The 13,709-nt window shown below is 40.4% G+C and overlaps 1 protein-coding gene across 5 annotated transcripts in view; it reads right to left on the reverse strand.

The window, feature by feature from the left end:
- GREB1L (GREB1 like retinoic acid receptor coactivator) overlaps positions 1 to 13,709 on the reverse strand; it is a 126,562-nt gene that overhangs the window by 67,119 nt on the left and 45,734 nt on the right. For all 5 annotated transcript variants that reach the window (XM_068671464.1, XM_068671465.1, XM_068671466.1 and 2 more), the window contains one exon: positions 7,244 to 7,347. The gene's annotated coding sequence lies outside the window, so the exon portion shown is untranslated. The remainder of the gene's footprint in view (positions 1 to 7,243; positions 7,348 to 13,709) is intronic.

Here is a 13,709-nt window from a genome sequence, read left to right on the forward strand (position 1 = left end):
CTTATGTGAACAGGTCTAAGCCCTTCATGATACAGCAGCTTTCAAAAGTTAATTATGTTGACTTTACCCATTCTGCCTGCAAGGCTTTTTGGAGTCCTTTAAATGACGTTATGAAATTAGCAAAGAAATTATTGTGAAGGTTTTCTAGGGTTTGTCAAATTCGTTTGTGGAAGCTGGAACAAATCCTTTTATGCTACTTCCACCATGCACTTAGGGAAAGGAACAATTCTACCTTCAATAGACGAAGTACATTTTCTCTTTTCTTTCAACAGAAAACCTTCCAAAAAATATTAAAATGTTATTGCCCTAAAAATCTAGCTTTTCATTTTGAATTTTCGGTAATGTTAAAAGACTTCCTCACTTTCAGAGAAGCATGTGCTCAAACTTGGATGCTCGCACACTGACTGCAGAGGCAGCACAAGTAAACCACCAAGGAGTGCTTTTGAAAACCTCATCCTGCCTCCTTAAAGCACGTGCACTCATACATAGCTTTCACCCCTTATGGTCTCTCCCCCCCCTAAATCAATAGGACTATTAACCACGTTATTAATGCCAGTGCAATATAACTAAATCAGTCATGATGTTTAGTTTCAGCTCTAGGATCAATGCATACTTTTGCTGAGTAATTTTGATTTTGCAGCTGTAGATATGGATTAGGATTTACTCTCCCAACAACTTAGTGTCTTAGCACGATTAGGAAAGTTACAGGTTTGAATCCTTTTGGCTACCACTGCTAACACCATAGCAGATAAAAAAAAAATGTAGTACCTAAGTAATTAATGTAATAACTGAAATGTTTTTCTGATCCCAAATGTGTACCTGTTTCCAAACCCAAAAGATTTTCATTGAAATTTGGTTGTTGTTGTTATTTTATGTATAGTTTTCATACACACAGATATACAGGCATTCACTGACAAAACATATTCTATCAGTAATACACAGATCTTACTGTAAGCTGCTAGCTAACAAACTTATTTAGTGCCTTCTAATTAAAACAAATTAATTAGAAACACTACAGACAGATGTGTTTATACTGTTTACATTAATGTGTAAGGTAAAATGCAGCTGCTCAGTCAGTAATTAGTTAAGTAATTTAAAGCTGTGGTTTTAAGGTAGATGTATGTTTATTTCAATGGAACACAAATAAGGCCACATTTAGAAAAAAAAAAAGTGGATTTTTAAAAATTTCTGTGACTTTGAAACTCGATGAACAGTCTTGTTGTATCTTTCCAACTAAGAAAGAAATACAAATCCGTATCTGTCAACAATTTTAATGTTGATAACTATCTCTAAAATTGTTTACTTTCATGAATTTTTTTTTTTTTTCACTGAGGGGCTGCTTCTATCCTGAGAAAGTCAAAGAGAAAGCTCCCGGTGTTTCAAGGGAGACATATAGTGACATGAAATGGAGAACCCATTTCAACTTGCAAGGCTAGTAAAAATTAAAGCGATGATGGTCTGTTTAGCTACTGTGGCCTGATGGTGTAGAAGCTGAGCACTTCACCTACAACCCCAAACATCACTTGAATGCCTTATCAGTAAAGTTCGTGATCAACTCAACACCAATGGACTAACAAAAATCACCGTTCTTTATTTTTTTTTCCCCCTGCACACCCTCTCTACACCAGTTCTCATGGTCTGCCCTAAGACCTCAATCTTTTAGGTACATCTTCACCTGCTTAGTGTTGTTTTGTTGTTTGCAATAGGACAGTGGAGTAGGACTTTGCACTGTGCTTTAGCAAACTATGTATGTAAATTACTGTAAGTCCTTAGGTCCCTATGCTGCAAAAAAATCTAAGTTTTAAACATCCACAGCTTCTCTGGGCAACCTGTGCCACTGCCTCACCACCCTCTGTGAAGAATTTCCTCCTAAACTCTAATCTAAATCTCCCCTCTTCTAGTTTAAACCCATTCCCCCTGTCCTGCTATTGTCTCCCTGAGAAAAAGTTGCTCACCATCTTTATAACCCCCTTTAAAAAAAAAAAAAAAAAAAAAGGCACCATAAAAATTTGCTACAAACATATAGAAAATAGAAGCTAAAACATAATCCATTCTGATGTATCTCAACATCTGATTACACAGTACAAGCATCAAAATCTTTACTAAAAAGCAACCTAGTCAGCTACATGCTAAATGCTAAAGTAAGTACCTAAATGCTTCAGTAAAAGCATTTTCTCCCAACACCCTTTTTTTTTCGGTTTTCACTCATGTGCTAACTTTTAAATAAGGGAGACAGAGAAATTTTTACTTCCAAGTAATGTAAAATAATTACTTTGCATCTTGCAGAGTTATTACTTATTCCAATAATTCTTAATTCCAACACCATGTACTAACTGACGCTACTAAAAACCTCTTTCTGAGGCATAGTGGGAATACAGATTACATTGGTTCTTTAAACTTTCCAAACAGAGATGACCCAATTCTTCAGGAATATCTACTGAGTACTTTGTTTTTCCAACCTTCATGTTATCTGATGCCTGCTCTGGTTTGTGACAGCTGTAAAAGACTGAAAACGAAGCTCCGTAGTAGAACTTTGTAAACTGTCCTTTCTTTTGCTGTAAGCAACCCTTTTTTTACCCCCAGAGCTGGAGTCATCATGTGGCGATTCCTCAAATATGCAAACCTGGGAGTCATTTCGGGGCCACTCTCCTGCTGGGGTTACCACCTTGAAAACCAGACGGGCTCTGCAGCCAGGGCATGTCTGTGAGCCAGCCAAGAACCTCACACGCTGCCTTTCCCACTTCTTCATCTGCAAAATGCGTATTCCTGCCAAAAGCACCACAAAGTTTTGCTCCTCTCCCTCTCGCATAATGCTATTAAATTAATCCATAACACAGATTTCTAGATTAAAACGTAAAATTAAATCAAGGAGTAATAAAGTACGTCTTCAGAAATCAAACTGCCTAAAGCATTGGGATAAAAGGTGGCTGGGTGGGTTGCTCATTTCTCACCTCTCTCAAAAAATGACTCTTTTCCTCCCTAAAGCCCCGACTGAAAACGAGGTGAGTCTAAAAAAGAGTTCTTGTTTTTATGAGCTTTGGAAGCGATCGTCCCAAGAAACAAACCAACAAAGGCAGAAACAAGTCCCTCTTCTTTTGCAGAGAGGCTGGGTTGGAATATCTGTTGAGCCTACTTGGAGCACGTTCCTGTGCAGCTCTTCCAAAAACATTGTTTTCAAATAGGTCAAAACGATCATATTTCTGCTCATCTGATCTCTGATTCCATTTTAAAATGGAACAAGCAAACCGTTTCTGAAACTCCCATGCAGTCTGCAGATGGAGAGGCATAGCTGATAGCATTCCCCTGCAGCCACTTCTAGTCAGTGCTGCAGAGACAAATAATAAAGCTGCTTTCATGGCCACTTCTATGCAGAAAGCAAAGCACTAAACAAACAGGAAAGCATAGGTCAAAACTACAGTAATCAGCTTATACCCACAGTCTTGAGTTAAATATTGCATGGACTTTTTTTTTTTTTTTGTGGTGCCACTGCTGTGACTTGTTTATATTGCTCATAGAGTTTCGATTAAAAAAAATTAAAATAAATCACGATTAATTTCTCACAGAATTTTAGTGGAAATGAACTTCAAAGTGTGGAGCGCTTTGCAGGGTTCTTCCTTTTCCTTGCCTGCAACATGTGTTTATCATGTGTCAAAGCTGACTACTTTCTCCCCTCCCCAGAATACCACAAATTCTTCTGTAAAATAAACAAAGCTCTGTCAAGAATCTCCGAAATTACCAGAGGCAGCCCCTGTTTGAGATCAAAGATGCACATCACTGCTAGGCCTTCTGCAACATCCAAGCTCTCACTTACGATGAAATGTTCCACAAACAGGCAATCAACGGAACAAAACATTAACATCACATCTAGGGGATATATCTAAAAAGAAAAACTTTGCCATTCAAGCTACTCTCAGCTAGATGCTTTGAAATCCCAATGGGTATTTGTGGGAAAAATACCCGTTTCTGGGTATTCACGTAATGCCATTTAGATCTGACAAAGAAAAACCTTGGCCTTTACCTAAAAGATGCAAAAATTCAAAATTACATATTGTTAGCACTTAATAGAAGGAAATTTCACTAATTTCATGCTTATATTTGTTCTGAGATGCAATTCATTACTTGCTCTGACATATTGCGTATGGGGACTTTATGTCTTGGAAGAAGAAAAAAAGATAATGAAGTACATTATTTATTTGAGACACTGGATGTGCTTCCCTACTTGTTTTTCTCCCAAAAGGAAAAGTCTTAAGGATGTTTACAAACTGGGCTTAATTTATCTGCACCATAAACATGCTAGCAGAGGCAATTTTGATTCCGAAAGCTGCTATTATGGTTTAGTGAGTCAGTAATACAAAAAATTCACTGCTTCTATGCGCTCTTGAAAGCACTCATAGAAAACTTCCAGTGAATACTGACATTCAGCATGAAGAAAATAGCTCTCCTAGTATTTATGTTCTGCTGTGGCAGCAGTCACAGAAAAACATTACGTGCAATATCCTCACTGCGGGCTAAAATCCACTCGGGGAAAAAAAACAACACTGATAAACATTTCATAGATCCAGAACAATTTTCTCCAGCAGATGAGAAGAAAATCTTAATAATACATATAATTCCATTTCACGTATTTTGCGTAATTAAATTACTCAAACAAAATAAACAAAATCAAAATACTTATAAATAATCTGCTATTAACAAACTAAATAGTAATATATAAACAACATAAACAACATTAAATATTCCAGTTCAAATACGTATTTTTCTAAGTGGTTTAATCGCATAGCTCATTTTATATACCCCTTAATTCCGTATAGATATGAATTTAAAATAGGATATTCGTATTTACAGGGATAAAGCTGTAAACAGCCATCTGATTGAGTTCCTATGGCAGAAGCCAGTCCAATCTCGTAGATAAATAAATCACCTTAATTCTTTCTTCATCTGCTATTGCCTTATTGCAAAAGAATTACGCTGAAGCCTAGAAAGTCAAAGTTAAGGCCTGACCTTCCATCTCTATCCTATCAGTCCGCTCCCTTGTGTACCCCTCAAACACACATGCTATCATTTCCTGATGAGTTTAGAAGGGGTTATCAGGAGAATTTCAAGACATGTGCCGGTTTTGTGGCAACTTGAACGCTCTACAAATATCATCTGTGTTTAATAGGCGATTTGTATTTTAGTCGGTTTATCCATTCACAACTGTATTTGTTTAAAGGTGCCTTAACCTTGACATAAATCAATGCTAAGCATCTGTAGATAGCACTTTAAAAGAGTTTAAAAATTAAGCTCTTTTGAGAGCCATCACTTGCAAGCAGGTTTCTTTCCAAAAAGAAAAGAAAAGAAATGTTTGTCAAGTTCTTTGCTCATTGTTTCCCCTCCTCCCCTTTGAAAATTAGGCAATTTCTTCTTCACTCTTCTTATAGCACTTTTTTTTTTTTTTTTAAGTTGCAATGAACCACCATGCTTGTTACTATAAAAACACTGGCTTCCACATCCACATACCTTTTTCTTCCTAATTTGACAATGACTGTTTGTGTAAGACAGTAGGGCCAAAGAGTCTGAGCCCCCGGGTTGTGTCCTGCGGCCACCCCCCTTTCCAAAGGAAAACAAAAAGCACTGAACCTTTTCTGCCACATGCACCGTCCTTCCCCCACCACCTTTCTTGTGAAGACAGCCATTATTACATTTCCTTTCTCGTTATTTACAAGGTCTTGGCTCTGACATTGATTTCTTATCTGTTTCTAGGACAAATGTTAAGTGTTAATAATCTGTCACTTTAAAGGAAGAAAGTGCTGAACAAATTATAGGAATTAATTACTCAAAAACTAAACATTTTTGTGAGCATTACAACACGAGCAGCAAATATTGCTCAAGACCAGCCAAAAATATATTTTCAACCAATTAATACGTGTTATCAGATTAAAAAGTTATAATTTAAACTAGGCTGAACCCTGATGATCTAAAGCAAATCTCTGGGGAGATACAGGGTGACGCCTGGCGCAGCTCCCTAAGGAGCAAAGCCTTTTAATTTCTAAGTGCTGGGGCTTACTTTTTACTTTTCGATCAAATTTTAGGATCAAAAGGTGAAAGTTCAGCCATCTTTTCAGTTACAGGACCTTTAAAATGATAAACATTTGGGATAGCGAAGTACACTTCTACTCTAACTGTCCTTTCAGACCTGCATTGACCGCACTAGAATAGCTGCCAACATTTGGTAAGGATTAGCCTTTCATTTAGACAAAAGAAAGCATTCCTTAGCTAAATCAGCACTTTTTGCCATCAGACTCATAAAACCTTTTCACAACACAGATTTTCAAGAGAATCCTTTAAGGTTTTAGGATGCTGCTCCTTTTACTAAGTAACAAAATACACCCCAGGGTGTCTCATTGACCGCGCTCGGCTGTCCTTTGACCTCCGCAATTGTTTAGGCCTAACTTCAGGGCCACAGGATCTGCCTCCCCCCCACCAACGGGGCGAAGGCTGCTTCCTCCTGGCACCTGGGGAAGCAAAATGCTGGAGCTTCCCCCCTCCTCTGACAGACTTCTACCACCGTCCAGATGTTGCCACAGAAAAATCTTCCCGCAGCCAGGTTTTGGGAGCCCGCAAGGGCCACTCGGGGCCTGGGCGGTGGCAATGACCCCCTCGCTCCGCTGGGCCTCCACGCTGCCCTTGCCCCAGGGATACAAGAGGTCATAAAGCATCTTCAGCCTTCTGGGTACACCGGCTATTTAAATGCACCGGGAAAGTATGCAAGCCCAATATTGTGGACTAAGACAAGCCTCCCCCTTTAAGAAGCCAGAAAACGCGCTTGTGGGAATCTCAGTTGGAAGCACAAATCTAGCCTGATCGTCACAAAGATCTGCATTCTTCTGCCCATTTGTTTTAAACCCTTTGAGAGGACAAACAAACAAACAGCCACCCTCCAAGTGCATAAAACATACATTTAGCGAGCAGCTTAGGTATTTGCAGTGCCTCTAAGTAAAATACCAGAAGAAAATCATTGCAGCTTCAAAAGAACTGCCATTAAATAACAAAGTTGAGCTCACTGTGGATATATAAGAAAAAATTGAAGCACAGATCAGTCTTCTTTGAAGAACTTAAAGTCTGTACACGATCAAAGCAAAATAAAATTGTTATTTACAGTCCACCCCATTCTTAAAACGTAGTCGATGCATTTGAAAGCATTAAACACAGCACATAAACAAACACCCCACATATTCTCTGTTAGGAAAGGCAAGTACAGTACCTTCTCAGATTGCTTTTAGCCTATCTGAAATGTAGTCATGATTAAAGGATGCAGCCAAGAGGTTGTGAAGCCTTGCTGCGAAGCTGTTTGTAGCTCCTGACCACCTGGAAAATAAGAAGGGAGAAAAAAAAAATTAGAATGAGTTGTTCCAACATAAATTTAAAACGAGCCAAGAAAACCTGCTGATCTACACCTGGGCTGGGGGCAAAAACTGAACTAGGGTGGGGAAGGGAGGGCCATGGAGTGGGTGGATTGTCAGTCACATCATCCAGGTCCCTAATGCATTTATCTGAAGTTCCTATTTTAATTCCTGTGTGCAAGCTGATTGCATTAAAAATATGTTTTTATTTATAAGAATATTTGTTTGAAGCTGCATTGCTTCTTCCCTGTGTTATACCAGAAGGAAAGTACAAACTTATCACGGTGTCTGTACATTTTTGATGTTGGTTGCTGTATGAAATATTAGGAACTGACCACATCAACATGAGAAATCCAAGTGGAACAGACACAACAAAAATAAATGGTAATTTAGAAACAATCGTTCTGCTCGTTGTTTAAAAAAGAAACAAAACGAATGGGAGAGCAGTTATCTGCCCCAAACTAGAGATCGATGTTCAAAATCGATCAAAGGCAGAATTGGCTGGCTGCTCTCCTTTCTGCCATCCCATGAAGGAGTTTCATTTCTAACAGAAATTATGGTTCATAAAAGAGAAGGCACGTGAAAAACCCAGAATGACAACAAGGTTGTAGCGGTTCCTCCTAAAACAGAGAGGGCTGTATAGGACAGTAATGAACATCAGGAAAGGCTTTAAATTAAGTTATCATTGACTCAACTCTGACAAGACTTTCTTAGGCATACAAGCTGGTTTGGTTTCTTAATAGAAATGGACAGTATTTAGCCAAAAGATTTAAAGGAAGCTGTCCTATTGCTCACAAATGGGATTTTAGGCTTAAGGCTGGTGCCACAGCTTCGGACCAGTCGTCAAAACCAGAACAAATGCAACTCTCTCCGATACAGGTCTACAATTCAGGTTTTAAGGTCAAAAGCAACACGGCTTCAGGCTTCTTTCCCCTCCTCCTATTTTTAAAAATCAGGCTATTTAGGACATCAGCTCTAACCCTTAGCTCTTACCAGGAGAAGGGTTTTGTTCAGGATCGTTGTGTTTCGGGGTCAGACGTTTAAACAACTCTATTCCCAGGGACCACCGATGTTACCCCGCACCACGCATCCCCCCCACGCCAGCGGCAAATCTCTCCCAGATGGCCAACAAGGTTACCGTGCACGGCTCCTGACCAAACTGTAGGGCTCTGCAAAGGCTTTAATGATCACAGAACGCCAGTAATCCAATTCCAGCAGCTCCCGGGTCTGAAATTGCTATTTTTCGGACACGTGCTGAACATTTCACCTGCTAGTAATGACATTTTTGTATTTTCTTCTAATTACACTCAAAGCTAGGACCTTTGGCCCTAGGCCACGGACCTCTATTCAGGCTGCACACATTCTCTTAAACGCCCTGATCCTTTGTTGTCACCCTCAGTCTTTCATCTATTATTTACATCCATTGAGAAGAGAGATACTCCACCATTTGTGACGCTTTAAAGCTTCTAATCATCTTAATTTCTTCGCCTTTTCAGCCAGCGCTTCCCCTTATGGACCAATGCCAATAAGTGTGACAAAATAATTTTGCAAGCCCAGATCCTCCTGGACCCTTTCCCAAACCTTGACACGCACCGGGCTGCGCCTTTTGTTCGCGGCCGGCTGCTTTCGCCAACACAGAGCACTGCTCGTTTTGGGGGGCTGGCCTTGCCTCTTAGCACTTTAGGGGCAGTTTTCCTGGGGCTCGGGGTGTGTTGGTTTTTTTCCATCATTTTCTTTCCATTAAAACGTCCGACTCGATTAGCCCAGCTGCGTCGGAGATACGGTGCTGGGTCTTCCCTGGTTTTAAAATGCTGAGTGCTCTCTGAAATACAAACTGCTATGAATTTTAAGTTTCCCCCTTTTCCAACAACTAACCTACAGAGATGAACAACTTTGATTTCCCGCTGTCACGCCCCCCCTCAGTACCAAAAGCTTCCCACACGCTGTCTAAGGAACACAACGCATCGGCAACCCTTCCCCTGCTTATTGGCAGTATTGATTTCTCTTGGCCTTACAGCACAACGTAACAAAAAAGACAATTTCTTCCTCTGATGATCAGATCACACCCTTCTGGTCCTCCCGTATTTGCAAGCAGGAGGTGGGCCAATAGCATTTTCATCAGGACACCGAAGATCTCTTCGGAATACATCAGCCCTTGCCTTGGTTTCCACGACTCGTGGGATATGGGAGCGTGTGATCCATCTTGGCTCTTTCTTCCACTATTGCCTGGCTTACTTTTGATTTCTAACAGTGCTTCCTTGTTGTCTGCCCCCTCTGAAAACCCCAGCCCCCTCGGCTTTTCTTATTTTCACCATTTGCTTCAACCAGCAGTTCACTTGAGACTCATCCATCTTACACTGCCTCAAGTGACAGATGCTCTTAGGAATGACCATACTGCTGAGCGAACAAAAGATAACATCACCTCTAGGAACTCGCAGAGAAATACAACTTCAACCCAAAGACGGGGTTGTCCTGATGGACACAGCACCATAAACCTCTCCCAAGTGAAAAAAACAATTGCAAAGAAAAGGAATATGACACAATCAAAGGCCAAAAAGAGTATTTGTTTTGTTGCAGCTGTAGTTAGTGCTGTTGACAGCCTTTTTACTTACTTTTTTTTTTTTTTTTGGCTCTTAGCACCCCATGGAAGGATTTTGTAAAATCTACATGTGATAAAAATTAAGAGGCGCAGACAGGGTGGAAATCTTCCACACAAAAGCCGTCTCGAAATTCCTCCAGAATTTAGCAGAGGAAGAAGGCACTCCTTTTTCAGCAGTTTCGGCAACATGGCACGCAAGTCTTTCACCCAAACACAAATATTACTTTCTTAAAATCCACACTTCCTACAGCCCAGCTGTTGCTCTGTTAAATTCTAAAGGAATACATACAGCACAAGCATGTGCATACGATGAAGAAACAGCGGTAGAGGAATAAGATCGTTTCAGTGTCACAACTGCTTGATAAAGCTGTAATTTGCAAGTAACAGCTCTGCCCTGTTTTGACATTTGAGCACACGCAATTTAGATTTTTTCTTTTAATTACAATGATAGATTTTGCAGCTAAAACCCACACACCAGCCTACAGAACAATGTCTGTTTCGAAACTAAGACTTACACTCTGTGCCTGATACGACTGATGGAAGAACCTCTGCTTCAAAATACACCCAGTTGGTGGAACAGGACTTCTTGTAGGGATAGAAGCAGTCCTGGCTTGTGCTACAAATCCCTTACTTAACAAAGAAAAGCTCGTATTAACATCCCCCGGTGACATACCAGCAGAAGGGATGCCACAAATGCTGCGAATCCGTTCTCTGCAGTGAGCTGCGAAGAGATCCCCTCTCCCTCTGCAAAGCTTTAAACAGCACCTCATGATCGGTTTGCAAACGCTACAGGAAACAACCATCATTACAGTACATGAGACTGACAGCACGCGAGCTTAATGGACATAAAAGCTGGAGCTGTAAAACAAGGACCGAGATAGGGGGCCTATTGAGCAAACGTCTTCTGTTTAATGTAATGTCTGGGGGAAATCACAATATGCATTTTTTTTTTAGCCGTATTTCTTAATAGTAAGTAACTTCAGCTTCTCTGTCTGCTCAGCAGCTGCAAAAATAAAAAAATAACATCAAAAAGTTGAAGCCAGAAGCACTTTCTTCCTCAAAGTGGCTCATGCCAGGCAAGGTGTAATGGCTCGTCTTTTAATTTAGCAGAAGAAGAGGTTGTGTGTTTTACAGGATCAACAATACCAGAAACCACCCCTCTCTTTCCTTTGTTAAAACTGTGTTATCGTTGTGGTGAGCTACAGTTTTAGGTCCCTGTCCTGACCCGGAATCTTTCTGCTGGGCTCTCCTAGCACTGCCAGCCTCCAACTACCAGACCATAGACACAGAAGTAAGGTAGAAATTCGTAACATTTAATGTAGGTGGTTTTCCCAGAGAATGCCACGCAGTACCTTTCTGAATGTCCAATATATGGAGAATAACTATCAACCAGATACATTTGGTCCTTCCTAAAGAGAAACCACGCTGCCTCCATGGAGGCATCCCAACTCCAGCCCCATGGAGTTCCTCTCCCTTCACTGTTCCTCTCCCTTTCTGAGCCACCAAGTAATCTCGCACTGAAATGTTTGATAATGCCCCGTTCAGTTGGAGAAAACACTTAATTAAGTGTAGGAACTGACAGTATTGGGACACAACTGAAAAGAGTTTTATAAACGACTGTTCTCCACTGCCTCCCAGCCTGCCCAGTCAGGCCACATCACTCTGGATTCGCATCCCTTGGCCAGCGGCAGGGCTCAGGGCATGCCATAGCTGCCAAGAAAGCAGTGAGAAAAACAAGCTTGGGAGATTTACAGGCACCTTCTGCTTTGGTATCTGAATCCAAGTAGTAAAATATATCCTGCCTTACAAAATCTATACCCTAGACTCAAATACACATCTTATCATAGGACAAGCCTTACACGTTGTATCTCCAAATATTTATCACAGTGGGAAGATGTGTTTATAGTTAATATGCAATCCATCTTCTGCATGCTGCTGGTTTTAAACAAGAGAAAGAGCGAGGTAAAAGGTCAAAACTACTAGAAAGAGCCCCAAATAAAAGCCCTGACATTACGAATATCTTGCCAGAAGAGCCAAGATGCAAAAATGGGTTCTTGGAGTCAAACTCCCTACAGAAGGGATCAGGCCAAGGTTATGGATCCAAACAACGATGAATAATAACGCATTGGTTTGTGTTGATGCATTTAGTAACAGCAGACTGCTCCGAAAATCTCTCTCATTTGATGGGAACAACACTGTTCGATTGAAACTGAGTATTTTTAAATGTCCATTTGTAAAACCAGTTCTATTTTAACGTGGAATAACTGAATACTGCTCTCACAGGTAACTTCTGCTGTTACTATTAAGTTACTGACACTGAAACATGACCTTGAAATGACAGCTCCATTAATGCAAGTCTTACCGAGGAAGGTTTCAAAAAGCCCCGATTAAATTAACTACTTTTAAACACAATAGGATCAATATGTATGCAGAGAATGTACACCCCCATGGCAAGTCCTGCTTGCTTGATTGATCAAAAACAAAAAAATCCTGTGGCCTTCCAGATCTCAGCTGGTGCCAGAAATCCACATAGAAAAAAAAAAAAAAATCCATCTAAATGAAACTCTGAAAAGGTTTACCCTTCACCAGTCTATTTGCACTTCAAAAACTCCTTAAGTCCTTCAGCTAAACCCCAGGGTTGAACCATTTCAAAAATGAGAGGGGGATGGCCATGATTTATCTTCCTTCTGTGCCCTGGACAGAGCCGTAAAATCTGCCTGCCTGCGTGCTTGTGTGCTGTAGACTCGTTTTCAGGAGCCTCGCAATATTTACCATTTTTAGAAGTAACGCTGCCCAATTCCTTCCTGTCATTTATCCTGAATTTGCGCTGACAGAACATTTGCTTAAGAATATGATTTAATCCTACCCCTTGTATTTTGTGTTATCAAACCCGTTTTTAGCAATATGCTCAAGATCATTTTCCGTCCGTACATAATCGATGCGCTAGGTCACGCAGGATGCGTTTTTCAGTCCCCTGTACTTCCAGATACGTTACCAACAGAAGGCAAATGGAGATTTCATGGGTCACAAACTTCTGGGTCACAAGGACCTTCAGCGCTGCTGTCAGCCCAGTAAAACTCAGTCGATATATTCTTGCTTTATACGGCCGCTATTAAAAATACCTGCACCTGAATTTCGACACGTTTCCTGAAGCAGAAGCGCCAGCTCAAAATGACTGCAATTCTGTGAACAGAAATTAATGCTCCGACACTCAGTGAATGTGTTAAAAATATAAACTTAGACATATATGAAACGTACGCCCCCCTCCAACAGCACAGCTGAATTCTGTAGCATCAACATCACAGAGCAAGGGCTGAAACGTGCCCGTGTATTTTAGTTTTTCTAAAGCTTTCTCCTACTCTTAAGACTCAACCCAGTAAGCCACATATCAGTGAGACAACTCTTATCACTCTAAATTCTTCAGGCTTGGATAAACAGATAGATTTGCTCCTGAGGTAAGTAACAATGGATTCAATATTATCTACTTTTGCCTGGAAAAGGGCCTGCTTATTTCCAAAATCCTTTTCAGGCTTTGATTTTATCACAGATTTCAGTGTCTTCCATTCTAAAATAACAGAAGAAAATGAAAACTATTTTACAAAGAGATAAAAACATGCCAATCCTGCCACTGTAAGTCGAGTCTTTAATTAGACTAGTGGGAAGCTTGAAAAACATTGACATTGTGCTTGTTTTTGTGCAAGCCAAATACTGGCCACAGCAAAATGGCA

Source organism: Anas acuta, chromosome 2 (assembly GCF_963932015.1).
Source record: "Anas acuta chromosome 2, bAnaAcu1.1, whole genome shotgun sequence".
In the NCBI taxonomy this organism is placed as follows: Eukaryota; Metazoa; Chordata; class Aves; order Anseriformes; family Anatidae; genus Anas; species Anas acuta.